Here is a 15,372-nt window from a genome sequence, read left to right as displayed (position 1 = left end):
GTATATAGCAGATAATGGTACACATTATGAAGAAAGTAAACGTAAATATGGTAACAGAGAATAACCAAGGTAAGGGAGTGGCTGCTTTAGTTTATACTTTCAGAGAAGTCCTTCATAACAGTTCTTGGTTGAAAACAATAGAAAAAAATGTGCTTAACTTAAACAGATAAGAATTATTTTATAAGATTTTCAGGTACCTAATAGTATGGTACCTGATTGTAGAGCCCAGCTTCAAAAGGACCCAAAGGAGGCAGAGTACAACCAAGATAAAAATGAGGATACCCACACTCTACTGGACTCTCCATGGTGCCAGAGGTGCCATGAAACTATAACTGGCCTGCCCCTAGGCACTACTCACATGAAATTTGAAGTCTAGGGTCAGGAATGGTTGGTGACACTCAAGTCATGAACCTATGCTTTAGCTTCCACAGGAATGAAAAAGAATACCTGCCCTTTAGGAGTTTCCATAATGGGCTCCATGGATGTTTGTTGGGCAAATAATAAATAATGTCTCTACAGCGTCTCTAAAAAGTGACATTTAAAGTGATATTTAAATAATGAGTAAAGGCAGCCACATGAAGATCTGGAAGGGTGACCAACCTTTTGGCTTTTCTCTACTACACAGGAAGAAGAATAGTTGTCTTGAACCCTACATTAAATACACAAACATGAATAAAAGCTGATGAGCAAACAAAGGTCCATGTATAATTTTTGTGTTATTTAACACCATAGATAAATAAAAGTCCTCACATAATCCACATGCGCCCCACATGTCAGAAGACTCTAAAGCAGGAAAAAGCTTGCTGGTTTTCAAGGGACATGAAGTCCCTGGTTAGAACAATGGACAAGGAAAAGAGAGTCAACAGATAAGATCCAAGAGGTAGCAGAGGCCAGACATGTAGAACCCTAAAGATTATGGAGGAGATTTACATGGTGTTTTTACTGGATACAGAAACCAGTGGAGAATTAGAGAATTACAGGAAAGGAAGTTATATGATCCTGCCTGGTGCTGTCATTAAACTGGGTGGATTGCCTGAGCTCACAGGTTCAAGACCTGCCTGAGCAAGAGTGAGACCCCATCTCTAAAAATAGCCAGGTGTTATGGTGGGCACCTGTAGTGCCAGCTATTTGGGAGGCTGAGGCAAGAGAATGGCTTGAGCCCAAGAGCTTGAGATTGTTGTGAGCTGTGACACCGTGGCACTCTACCCAGGTCGACAAAGTGAGACTCTGTGAGAGTGAGAAAAAAAATTTTTTTTGTTTAAGTATTGTTTTTAAAGTTTTGATTGTTAAAGAGTTACAGCAATATTAAAGAATTTGGGGGGGGGGAAATTATTTAATATTCCATTCTATTGATTCTATCTTCATTCCTGACTATTCTTCAAATCTGGCCTATATGTTCACTTATTTTTTACATCACTGCCCATTGTATACATATTTTTATATTTTATTCTTCTTACTGAATATTATATATTATGCATTGTTCAGCACTAGAGATAATGCTGTATTGGAAATCTGCCTTTATAAACTTTCTTTAGCATGAACGTTTGGGAATGAAATTATCAGATCACAAGATAGGATGTTTTATTTAAAATGCAATACATATTGCCATGGAGCTATCTGAAAGAGTTGCATTGATTTATACTGTTACCGAAGTCCATGAGAATATTAATTTCACCACAGTTAAATAACTTGTGCTGACTTTGCAGATGTCATATGATCAAGGCTACTGTCATTTTTATATCTTTGATAACTGTTGCTACCCAGGCTCACTGAGGCCACAAGGGAAGAGTAGAATGGCACAGAGACCAGGCAGGAAAAAATAAGAGGGGAGGTGCTATTTCTCTGCCCAGCCCCACCTCATCTTAATTGTGGAACTGTATCTTTATATGTCACTCTGCTTTTTCAAGCTTGGGCCTGCTGGAATTTCTCACTGGTGTCTGCAAATGGCCACCGCACAGCACCTTCTTTGCTGTGCTCTCATTCATGGCTGCCTCTGGGTCAGCTCCATGCCTCAGGGACAGAGTCCTCCTGCCCTCTTCTGCCTTCTCTCCTTCCTTCCCTGTTTCCAGAGTCATGTCGCCTCAGTGGGGGACATTCCCACCATCCTTACAGCCACTAGCTTTGCTGTGAAGAGTGCTACTTGGTGATCTCGGATTTTCTTAGAAAGTCACTGTCATTCATTCATTCATTCATTCCACAGCTAACTACTCAGCAGCATATCAGCCACAATCCCAGTAGGGAACAGATGGCACACTCAAACTGGGTAACTGAGAAGAGCTGAATAAAGGAATTACTTATCAATACGGGCAGAGATTAGAGAAACTATCAAAGGATGATGTAGCTCCTGAGAGTTAGCAACAAAAAGGAGCGTGGTGCCGTCTATAAGGCAGGAAGAGAGGGGTTACAGGGACCCAGAGAGAGAAGCTCGAGGGAGGGAGGGGGCTGCCTGGCAGAGGCTGTGGCCTTGGGAGAGGGATGCAGGCAACCTTGCAAAGAGGAAGTCAGGGGGGTGCATTTAACCCTGAGTTTGCTCTCCTGCCCTCTGTTACCCCGCCACACAACTTTGCAGTCATCCATCCGAGGACCATGAAGAAAGAGAGTCTCTTCACAGGTTCTGGAGTTGGAGGATATAGTGGCACCACCACTGCCTGTGTGGATAAGACTCCAGAAAATGAATGATGTCCAGGGTATCCTGAGCTTTTCATGATGGTTGACGTACACAGGAATAAAGGCCCTGATGCTAGCATTGTAGGAAGCTGAGGCAGGTGGATTGCCTGAGCACAGAATGAGACCAGCAGGAGCAAGAGAGACCCTGTCTCTACTAAAAATAGAAAAAATAGCTAGGCATTGTGATGGGTGCCTGTAGTCCCAGCTACTTGGGAGGCTAAGGCAAGAGAATTGCTTAAGCTCCTGCATTTTAGGTTCCTCTGTGAGCTGTGAGGAACCTCACAGCACTCTACCCAGAGCAAAAAAGTGAGACTTGAAAAAAAGGCCCTGATGGTGCCACCAGTGTTTGGATGGGAGGGAGGAAAGGGTAACAGTCTTGCCAGCAGTATGTAAAGTTCTAGTACCGCTCCTTCACTCATCCTAAGGATAAGCAGGTGTCTGGGGAGGGGCAGTGTCTTCCTGGATTCAGGAGCTCCAAGGCCTGCTCTCAGACTCACACCATGGCAGTGTGTCAGTTGGGTTGTCTTATTACTCATTCTCCGTCTTGCTCAAGTCACCCATGGCCTCCCATGACCACTGCCCCTCAATCAAGAACATGCACGCATTTTATTCCATGCTGGGCCCCAGTCAGGTACTAGGTTCTGGGAATACAAGGATCCATGCCATGGCTCTGTCACTCCACAGGCCTCCAGTCTGGTGGGGAGACTGGCACATAAACATAATTGGAATACAAAGTAATAAGCACGATCAGAGAAATACACAAAGGATATCATGAGAGCACAAAAGAGAAGCATCTGATTGTACAGGCGGGTGTAGATGTCAGGAAAGGCACCCTAGGAGAGGCCATCATCTCTCTTGCTGGCCGGGAATCTCTGCGAAGAGCCTTCTGTCCAGGCCACAGACAGATCCTCCGTCAGATCCTGGTCCCGGACACTGTCTGAGGTTCTTACTGCTCGGCAAACTGGGAACTGTTCTTCCTCTGAATGTGTCTTTTAAACATGTGTATTTCCTCTTCTGTGAATTATTGTTGCAATTCGTCATGTTTTTTTCCTGATATATTTGAACGTAGTTTTTCACATATTATAGATATTATTCTGTCATGTTTGATGACAATCCTATTCACAGCCTGATTTCTTTCCTTTGGATGTTAGTGATGTTATTTTGCATTGTGTAGATAATGTTAAAATTTTACTTATTCAAAGCTGTCATTTGTCACTCTTTTCTGTTTGGATTGCTTATGTTTCTTTATACTTGTAGCTGAGAGTATCATCCTTCCTCAACAAATTTACAAATATTTTATTCTATAATATTTTCTACTAGACTTTTATATAATTTTGAATCATTTAGCACTTTTAATCTATTTGAGAATGACTTTGCATGGTATTTAATATGTGAGCCTACATTATTTCTCTCCCCAAATATTAGAGTTTCTATATCATCCAACTTACCGATAAAATGATGGGAAAGTCCAGAGCCAAGTCTGCCCCCCAAACCACTAGATGCTTCCTTGAGGGCTTATTCTAATCCACTAATCAATATTCTTGATGATTCCTCCATGGATCACCCGTTTCATTGTGTGTATTTTGCACAGCACTTGTCTCTTTCCTGCCATTGTCAGCTCCATGAAGACAGGGACAATATATTCAGCCCCATCGCCTAATAGAGTGCCTTATACATTGTTTATGCAGCACTTTAAACGTTTGTTGAATGAAAGAAAAAGAAAGAATGAAATAGCTGAGAACCCACCCACTATTTTATTATTCATCTTCCTGTAAGTCTGCAAGGATCATATGAAAGACTTTCAAATGCTACTTAAGCCACCTGACTTATATTATTTCCTCGATCCACTAGTCTAGTAGCCTTATCAAAAGAGAAAATTATGTTAGGCTCAATGCTTGTCCCTAGTGGACTCAAACTGGCTCCCAATAATTACTACTGTCTTGTCTATGTGCTCTCAAAACATCTGCTTAATAATCTTTTCCAGAACCTTGTCTGAAATCATCAGTAAGCCTCTTGATTTCCAGAATTACTTCCCATCTTTCCCTCACTCCTTTTTGAAAACAAGAACAGAGACCATGATTTTGTTTTTGTGACAGAATCTTGCTCTGTCTCTGGTGGTTGGGGTCCAGTGGCATTAGTACAGCTCACTACAACCTGAAGCTCCTGGGCTCAAGCGATCCCCCTGCCTCAGCCTTCCGAGTAGCTGTGATGACAGGGGACATGCCACCATACCTGACTAATTTTTCTGTTTCTTTGAAGAGACCAGTTTCCCTCTAGAGTCTTAGGATGGTCTCAAACTCCTGGCCTCAGATGGTCCTCTTGCTTTGGCCTCCCAAAGTGCTAGTATTACAGGCATAAACCACTGCACCTTGCCACCCTATCTTATTTGACTTGGTATTCCCTTTGCTAAACACTGTTCTGGAAAATAGAAAATAGTTGCTTAATAAATGCTTTTATTTTTTTTTTTTTAATATGGGGTCCTATTGTGATTCCCAGGCTGGACTCAAACCCTTGAGCTCAAGCAATCTTCCTGCCTCAGCTTCCCAAGTAGCTGGCACTACAGGCACATACTACCATTCCTGGCAGTTTGTAAATGTCCAATGGATAAATGACCAGTTGAAAAATAACTAATTATTATCCAATGAAATCTTCCATGCAGCTTAAATGAAATTATCAAAAAACAAACAAACAAACAAAAAACATGTAACAATGTGTCTTAGTCCATTTGTGTAGCTATAAAGGAAGACCTGAGGCTGGGTGATTTATAAAGAAAAGAGAGTTTATTTGGCTCACAGTTCTGTAGACTGTATGAGAAGCAGGGTAAGAACCTCAGGAAGCTTCTCAACATGGCAGAGGGAAGCAGGAATCACTCACAAGAGGAAAAAAGCACAAGAAGGGGGAAGGGAGGTGCCAGGCTCCTTTTAATAATCAGTTCTCCCAGGAGCTAATAAGGTAAGGACTCACTCATTACCTTACAGTTGGCATCAAGCCATTCATGAGGGCTCCACCCCCATAACCCAAATGCTTCTCACCAAGCCCCACCTCCAACATTGGGGATCAAATTTCAACTTGAAATTTGGAGGGGACAAACATCAAAAGTATACCACATTGGGAAATAAACACATACCAACAAATCAGGTCTATTCCCTGATTATTCTGGGTGTGATGCAGGGATAGCCCTGAAAGAGTTCATCACATTAGACGGGATTCATAGAGCGGCAAAAACAATAAGCTAATCTGAGAAGGGGGTTCTGCCATAAGGAGAAAGTGCTGCCTGGTCAATGTGGCAATCCCCAAGTTTAGGTCCTTTGAACAAGACATACTGTGCTAGAAAATACTTGTAGAGATACAGTTTCAATACTGATTTGCTATTGTTTGAAAGGTCTTTTATTTTCTATTATTTTGTCAATAAAACAAAAAAGAAAGACAACTTCATGTGCCACTGTGTCTTCTCAGGTTTGACCACTTGTACGAGGGTCTAAGTTGGATCACTCGTCTCAGGGTCTACAGGGAAAATATTTTAAAAACAAAATAACCCACACTAGTGAGTCATCTGCCTTTGAATATTTAATTCTTTAAAGTTATTGCCCATGGATGGTGTGTTTAGCACCATTTGTCATAAAGCAGAGTAAAGATAATCTTACTGAAGGTCAGGCTGAAGGTCCTCCAGTTTAATGAAGCATCAATATTAAATTGGAACGAGTAAATTTGTATTAGGAGAATCTAATAAACAGTGCCCAATCTAGGAAGAGGACTGAATGCAAGGCTAACTTAGGCCATGTTCTGTAATGTCATGTTCTATTCAAAGATTATCAGGCCTCGCTATTGGCCAGGAGACCTTTCAGTCCAAGTGAAGAGAAGGAGTGTGCCCTGAGAGTGGGCCCACTACTCCATGTGACCAGCAGGAGGGCTATGGGACAGCCCCACCTACTTCACTCCACACCTCTGTGCAGAACACACATGTCAGTCTCTGACCCCATCTAGCTCCTGAAAAGTCCCCTTCCCTTCCTGTTCATGGCTTCTCCACCACTGCCGACCTTGGGACCATACCCTTTATCACTGCTCATGCCTGTCCCAAAGGACGCCCAAGACTCATCTGCAGTGTCTTATGTTGTTTTATGTGACCCTTCTTATCCCTTACTCCTCCTTGTCTCCTGAAATCCTTTCACTGTGGTCAATAATCATCTATGAAACTACTCCATCAGGGGTTGGCAAACTTTTTCTGTAAAGGACCAGATGGTAAATGTTTTAAGCTTTGTAGGTCATGTGATCTGTATGGCAAATATTCAGCTTTGCCATTGCAGCACAAAAGCAGCCACAGATAATGCATAAACCAGGGGGCACTGCTATGGTACCCCCCAAACGTTACTTACAAAAACATGTGGCCCACAGGCTATAGCTTACCAACATCAGCCTTGGGTCCTCAGCCTCTTCCAACAACATTCCTTGACTTTTGTCTGGTGACTTCTGTCTCTACCTGAGAATGTGTCTTTTCCTGCAGCCCTCTGTGGGCTGGGTCAGAGGTGGAGCAGAAGGTCCCCATGCTTCATGCTGTTGCTCCAGACCAGTGCTCTGTCTCTTCTTCCTTGAAATGCTGTTTAATAAGCTTTAAATCTTACTAAACACATGCTACTGCCTCCTATTTTCAGGATCTATCCTTCACTCCCTGAAGATTTTAGCAACCAGTTCAGTATTACTCTCTTCAAAATCAGTCCAATTGTTACTCATGTAATTTCAATAACTAGATATTCTTTTCAATATTCTGGCCTGTCAGCTCCTTAATCTCATTTCTCCAATGGTCTTCCCCTCTCCTCACTCTCTGCTACTCACTTCTATGGTCACACCTTTGACCTCTTCATTATTAATAGTTTCAGGGCCTCCAAAATCTTGATGTCAGACATCTGACTCTCTTACCGCCATGTATTAATTGCCTCTCCAGCTCAGGCCCTCTGGTGCTTCAACCCAGATAATGCTTCAACACTACTGGGACTTTAATCCAGTGATCTTATCACCGGTCCACCCTTTTGGAGTCCTCGCTTTCCTCCCTGTCCAGTTTAATCCCACGGTCTGCCCTAGTAACCGTTCACTTGCATATAGACTTAATCCCTTTGCCCCCTACCTACCTTCAACTGCCTTGGCTAAACCAAAACCTCAGTTAAATTTCAACCGTACCTACTGGGTCAATCTTCCCCCTCCCTACTGGATAATTCTTAGTATGTTGTTATTTTCTCATTTGGAAAAAAAAAAAAATGTTCTCTTGATTCCATGGCATGCTATTTATCTTGTTCCCTTTATAGTGACATTTAGAAAAAGAACTGTCTATTCCCACTGTTTGCCATTTCTCTCCTCCCATTCTCCCTTGGGCCCACTCTGATCAGGCTTCCCGCCAGCACTGCACCAAAGCTGCTCTTCACAAGTCTCCAGCGACTGCATCTTGCTCAGCCTCAGGGGACAGTGCTTGGTCCTCATCTGATTGACCTACCAGCACCCTTTCTGTCTCCATATGCCTGGAGAGTCTGCAGTACCCCACACTTCTAAAGAATGGAAGTGGGGTTCTGGTTTTATGAAATTAAGTTTGTGGGGTATGAACAAACTAAACTCCAAAACTCTAAGAATATGTCTTACGGCTACTCACCCATCTGCCTTCTCTGAGTTAACGATGATTTATGACAGAGCAGTAGTAAGGAATGTTAATTGGCTTCATTTTAGCTCATGAAGATTTCTTGCCAGGGAGTGTGGATTGATAGGGGGAAAGTTTTAAAGAACACTGAAGTTTTTGTTTTCCAGCTGATACAGTTCTATCTAAATATTTGGAGTCACAAAGTAGTGTTAGACTTGGAATATGTCATAAAAAGCAGCTCGTCAAACCTTTCATTTGACAGAGAAGGACTCTATCAGACCAGAGAGGCTGAACGGCCTTGGCAAAGTCTCATAGCCAACTGGGACCCACTGGAGAAGAGGACGTGAGCTTCTCACCCGCCATCTTTTCTATCATTGCAGCTCATTCACTTCTTTACAGGTCCCTCAAAATCTATTGCTGTTGTGATACTTTTAGTTCACTTTTTGAGGAATCCTTTCATTCTCCTGGACTGTGTAGTGTCCTAAAGTCAATTATTCTTTCCAACAAACATGCTTGCTTTTGCTGGGCCTTCTGACTGATATGTTCAATGTACACTTCCTGTATAATGAGCTTCATTCACTTTTCAAGAAGTCCTAGTTGTCCTCCTGGGCAGGTTGGGTATCTGGTTCCATTGAGGACCATTCTTCGCTTATCAGGACTAAATCTGACAGTGGCTTTGATTTGTTGCTTTGCCCCCAAGTTGTAAGAGAGATCTGCTTGGCAGAATCCCAGACTGCACTCCAGGACTCAATGCGTAAAGATGTTCTCAATCATGCAACATGTGAAAATACTCTCTTCACGTAACATTCGGGACTTGCTGCCTGCTCAGCAGCCAGTCAAATGCCCCTGTCCATGCTGCAAGGAGTCCTCTCATCTCTGAACCTCCTGGCACTTTACGACAGTCTCCTGAGCTCTACCCAAGTTGTTCTGTGATTGAGTTGTTTTTGTATTTATATGTATAGTCAGGACAATGGAAGGAGAAGTGAGGCATCCCCGATTCCCCAACACACAAGTAAAAGACTTCTTAGGGTGATAATAAGCAAAGACACCCCCCCCCACTTAATCCACTTTATTGTGGTATATATGTAGTATAAAATACTGTACATATTTAATGTACACATCCAGATGAGTTTGGTAATAAGTATATACCTATGAACATGGCGCTGCCATTAAGGCCATGACCATATCCCTTACCCCTTAAAGTTTCTTTCTGCTCTGTAATGTTATCATTATGGCTGTTATTGTTATTGTTTGGTTTAGTTTGGTAAAAACATCTACCCTCCCTCAGCAAATTTTCAGTACAAAATACAATTTTCTAAGCTGTAGGCACTATGCTGTATAGCAGATTAACAGAGACCCCTGAATGAGTCAAACTCATTCTAAGAACAGTGTAAAACTTGTTGAAACTATTATGAAATCTAAAGAGTGACTGTGTCAACTTAAGAGTAGCTGTAATGATAACTAATACTCAACTATGTGCCAAATACTATTATGATACAGTTCTATTCTGGACTTTTGGGTTTCATTTTTTTTTTGAGATAGGGTCTTACTCTATCACTGAGGCTAGAATAGAATGGCCTCTGATCATAGGTCATTAAAGCCTGTAACTCCTGGGCTCAAGTGATCCTGCTGTCTCTGCCTTCCAAGAAGTTTATACTATAGGCACAGCCTACTACAACTGGCTAATTTTTTTAACTTACTTATTTAGAGACAGGGTTCCACTATGTTTTCCAGGCTGGTCTCAAACTCTTGGCCTCAAGCAATCCTCCTGCCTTAGCCTCCCAGAATGCTGAGATTATAAGCATGAGCCTTTATGTATTTTTTTATATTACATTTAGTTCTCACAATTACACTATGAAATAGGCACTATTATGGATGAGAGACCTGAGGCACAGAGAGGCCACACAGCTAGAGCAGTGGTGGGAAGAGGTTTGAGCCAGGGGCATTCTGATACGGAAGCTTCACTCTTAACCACTGCACACCCTGTCTCTCCGGCAGCCACACATGGAGGGGCAGGATCTACTCTTGGCAATGTCAAATGGGAATTTGGGAACAAAGGGTTTCCCTCTAAACAACCCTACTGGGAAGGCCATCCCTTCACTGGAGAAGAGTTCTTCAAGGTTTAACAAGAGAATGTTAATTCACAATAGCATCTGTTTTTTGGAATCTCCATTTCATTTAATTTGGTATCTCATGAAGATCAGCCTACAGAGAGAGAATGTGTTTTTTGCTCAGATTCTTTGGGTTTGGTTAACATGAGACTAATATAGCACCATCGAACTCGCTCTCCAGAGCTGACAGCCAGGGGCCAGGTTCTGATCTCACCTCCAAACTATAGACATCTCAGCATCACACACCTTTTCCCTTGAAGCTTCAACTGCCTTGTCTTCCTTATGAGAATGGTGGCTTCTTGATGGAAGCCACCATGTTCTAGATGTCTTGGTATTCCCCACTGCATCTGTCGCTGCCCAGCTCCTGCCCCTGGCACATTTTGGTGACTTCAGCTGCCTTTCAACTGCCAGAAGTTGCATCTCTGTGCCAAGTGTTCTCCCTGCCCCAGAACAACATTCAGCAGGCTGCATGCCTGGCAATTAATCTACTCCCCTTCCAGTAGCCTTCAACCTATGATTTTGGGGGACAGGTGTATAAGTCTCCCAGTACTCTCCGTCTCAGGTGTGATAATTCTGAGGCTCTGCACTGTGCCATTCCCCTGCAGGACTGAGTCTCGGTGCCACACTCTGTGGGGCTTAATCACAGACTTGTCTGGGCTGCTTCCCACCCTGTTTTACTTCTCTGCTGCCTCCCTTCTATCTTGTCCTGGAATCTTTGTTTCTGGGTCCTTTGTGGTCAGAACCCAAAATAAGACAGGAGAAAAGGCAAGCAGTGGTTACAGAATGCCCACTGTGCTGTGTATCGTGCTAGGATTGTTACTGCTAGGATCATCTCACATCCACTCCACAGCCACAGTACATGAGAAGCTAATTCATACCTGAGAAATCTGAGGGGCAGAAGGGTGTGTAACCGGCCTGTGGTCACACAGCTGCTCAGTAGTCAAGGTGGATGCTGAATACTCACCTGTTCTCTTTGGCCTCGTGGCTGTCCTGTTTCCCTGGTGGAGGTAACATGGGCTTCACACTCTGACATAGACTCAATAAAACACGTGGATTGATATTCTGAAACAACTCTGATGACTTGTCATCCTATTACCTATTCTGGGGATAAATCAGGAGAATAAAATGTATCTCAACATAAACAAGTGTTTTTGAAACACCTTTTCCCTCCTCTGCTCTCTCTCTCTCTCTCTTCCTGGAGATTGAGATCGTGCCAGAGTTAAGGCAGGAGCAGGCATGACTCATTAGCAACCTTCCAGTCAGGCTGGTCTGTGAAACTCTCCACATACCAGCTGACAACACAGACGCCACCAAGAGAGAAAGGAAGGAAACCAGCTGAGGTGTAAACACCGATGCCCACACCTGTGTGCCTGCTTTTACTCCTGTAAAGTGTTTCTGTGCTATTGTGTTGACACAGCCTTAACCCCTCAGTGAAGAAAGACAGCTCAGTGAACATTTAGTGGGCTTCTCAGATTTGGCAAACAAGCAGCCAGATTTTTTTTTTTTACCCCCGGGGGAAACTTTTGGTTTTTTTTGTTTTTTTTTTTTTTTAAGATCTCTCCAGGTTAGTCAATCATTATTGAGCATACATAGAATATAAATTTAGCAACAACTTCATCTCCTCAAAAGCATGCAGGTCTAAATCACAGAATGTGGCAGTCTAGTGCTTCAGCTGGACTCAAAGTCCTTACTGTCTCTGTTGCTGTGTCTCACCTGGAACTCAGAACAGAGGGCAACTTCCTTTGTGCCTTGGCACAGAACCCCGCCAGCTCTGCTATCTTCTTGGTGATAATTTAGTAAGTGTCTAGCTTCTGAGCAGACCTCAATTCTGAAGAGAAGCGGTGCCAGGACTCTCCATACAGATCACCTATGAAGACCCTCCTTCCTGATAAAGGATGCGATGGCTTGTCTGTGAGGGAGTAATTGTCCTAGCGCCACTATTGATTAAACGCTGAGAAACATGCTTGGGTTGCATGCCCTATCGGCCGAACCAGTGATGGCTCTGTGTCTTCCTATAAATTCTTCCTTTCCAGCTGGACTTTCTTGTGGTGTAGTATTAAAATAGACACTTCCTAATTAGACAGATCTCTGTCATGAGGATCAATCTGAGAACTTCTGTGGTATTTCCATATTAGATGCCTCTTCACAAATCAGCCCTGTGCTCTCCAGCCTTTCTAAATCATAACTCACTGAATAGCTCTTTAAGCAGGCAACAGCCACATAACTAGTAATTAGTGTCCTGTCAGCTGATATCAGCAGCATTAGTTTTCAGCAGCTGACATCAGCAGGTCCATCATATATTTAAAGCTATAGCTGCTCATAATGGCGATGAATACTTTGGAAAATCTAATTAAGAAGAAGATCATTTTTTAAAAAAAACAGAAGTAAAATCATGTTTTGGGTGAAAGTATATAAAACAAGTCAAAATGAGCGCTACAAACTAAATTTTAGCACAAAAACCCGCCAGTAAGAGCCCACCGTCCTAGACAGTCTTCCAAGCTCTGGCTCAGACATCTATCATAAATCCACAAACAAGTCTGCACTTTCAGATTAGAGGATGGAGTTGTTTGGTCAAGGTTATAGAGAATGTCTGTTTTAGTGACAGAAGTCAGAGGGAGAGTAACACCTTGAGTTTCTCCATTCTTTATTCCCTGATTGCTCATAAAGAGCTAGTGATTCTTTTCTTTCAAATGTGTCCTGATTAAAAACAGAGAAAAGTAAATAGTTGACTCTTATTCTAAAGAAAAAAAAAAAAGAAAAGAAACCGCCCTGCAAGCCTTGGGTTTCTTTAAGAATTAAAAAAATGGAAGTTTCAGAATACCTTACTATTTGAATAACAGATACATAGTTTTTCAAAGGAATTATGAATTAGTAGCACCATAGTACAGAACAGGAAAAATAGAATCATTTTAAAGAAATGAAATATGAGGAAAAATACCTGTTTTATTTTAAACTCAGGAAATGATGAGAGAAATAATAGTTTTCTTGAAGAAGTGTATTTCATCTATTATTTAAGCCCTATCCTCCAAAATGCTATCAAAGTGATATCTATTTTTAGACTTTCTTCTGAGGTTTTGCACCAAATTGATGATTGCTACACCTGTGAAGACTTACCTATATCAAATTGAGTTAGCATGAACTTGATCGCAATTGCAACTAAACTTATCAACCTCCAGGAAACTCAGCCTGCCGCCACCAAAACACAAGAGCTAAGGCTTAATAAAGGAATCGTAAACAGAGAACATTTTTCTTCCTCCACAATTTGAGACAGCGTTTGTTCATCATATAGAAATGGCAAATATGCGTGCTGGAAATTCAGAAAACAAATATGTCAGGAAGCATTTTATGCATCATTTAAAATTACATTTAAACAGTTCTCTGGCTGTAAATTAAAGAAAGGAAAAATTATGTGCCTAAGCTTTCATAAATGTCATATACCAAATTCATAGAAATTAATAAATACAAATCAAGTACAATTTATCTTTTTTTCATTAAATAAAACAGTAATTCACCAAGTCCAAATGAGAGCTACAGACAACCAAGACATTATTAAAGGGAACGATACTGGATTACCAGAAACATTTGTAACACATTAGCTCTGTTGCCTCAAATGGACAGGAATAAATTAGAAATGGCATGTATATTCTATGACATATTGATAGTTTTTCTTTTTTGTTTAATCTACTCCTCTTTTCTCATAGTTTAACCCTTTCTCTGGAGCAACAAATGCTATCAATTCATGTCACAAACCAGCTCTAGAAGAGGCAGTGGCCAACACATGAAAGGCGGTGGTTAATAAGGAATATTTATACACTTAGGCAAGATTGGAGAACAAACTGCGGGTCCTCGCAAGCTCTTGTTTGTTGACATGTACAGCCATATAACCCTGCTTACATTTTTGAAAAGAGACTGAACAAGGGGGCAACTTATAATGGTGGTTTGTAATTACCTGCTGTGGACTATGACCCAGGGCTCTCTATGTTCTCTGTGACCTGGTGACAATTGGACTGGAGATCCCTCTGCACAAGAAGGGTGCAGAGATGAAGGTTACTTTCTTAATTTAAAAATAGCTTTTTCAGATTATAAAATTTATGCTTGTTGTGCAATTTAGGAAATACAGGAATAGATTGAAAAGTAAACAACATGGATTGAATAACCTCTTAAAAATAACGTCTTCTGGGCGGCACCTGTGGCGCAGTGGGTAGGGTACCGGCCCCATATACTGAGGGTGGTGAGTTCGAACTCGGCCCTGGTCAAACTGCAACAAAAAACTAGCCAGGCGTTGTGGTGGGTGCCTGCAGTCCCAACTACTTGGGAGGCTGAGACAAGAGAATCACCTAAGCCCAGGAGTTGGAGGTTGCTGTGAGCTGTGACACCACAGCACTCTACCGAAGGTGACAAAGTAAGACTCTGTCTCTTAAAAAAATAAATATATAAATAATGTCTTCTGAGTTTTTAAAAATATATATGAAAGATAAAATTTGAAGTGTATCCTATGTTCTGCTTTTATTTGTGGGTGTGTTTCTACCTTACAAGGTATTCCTTAAATACATGCTTTTCAGCTGCATGGTATTTTAGTGCATGTGTTGTCATTTAATGAGCCATCTCCTGAAGTTGAACACACAAGATGTTGCCAATTCCTTAGTGCTCTGAAAAATCCTCTAACAAAAACATACTTGCACATACATTCCTGTGTGTGTCTTTGATTATTTCTTTGGGATAAATTTCCTCTTATGGTACGTGTGCTCTAGTTACCCATTTCCAAATTACTTTTCAGAAAATACAATACTGATTCACATGGCTAACATCAGTGATTGAGGATAAAAGTTAACCACGGCTTGGCGCCTGTGGCTCAAGTTGGCTAAGGCACCAGCCACATACACCTAAGGTGGTGGGTTCGAATCCAGCCTGGGCCCACCAAAAACAGCAATGATGGTTGCAACCAAAAAATAGCCAGGTGCTGTGGCAGGCACC

The sequence above is a fragment of the Otolemur garnettii genome, unplaced genomic scaffold, assembly GCF_000181295.1.
Source record: "Otolemur garnettii isolate 467f Iridium unplaced genomic scaffold, OtoGar3 scaffold00041, whole genome shotgun sequence".
Taxonomy (NCBI): Eukaryota; Metazoa; Chordata; class Mammalia; order Primates; family Galagidae; genus Otolemur; species Otolemur garnettii.
The sequence above is the reverse complement of the archived record's forward strand: the minus strand, read 5'-3'. Positions refer to the sequence as shown.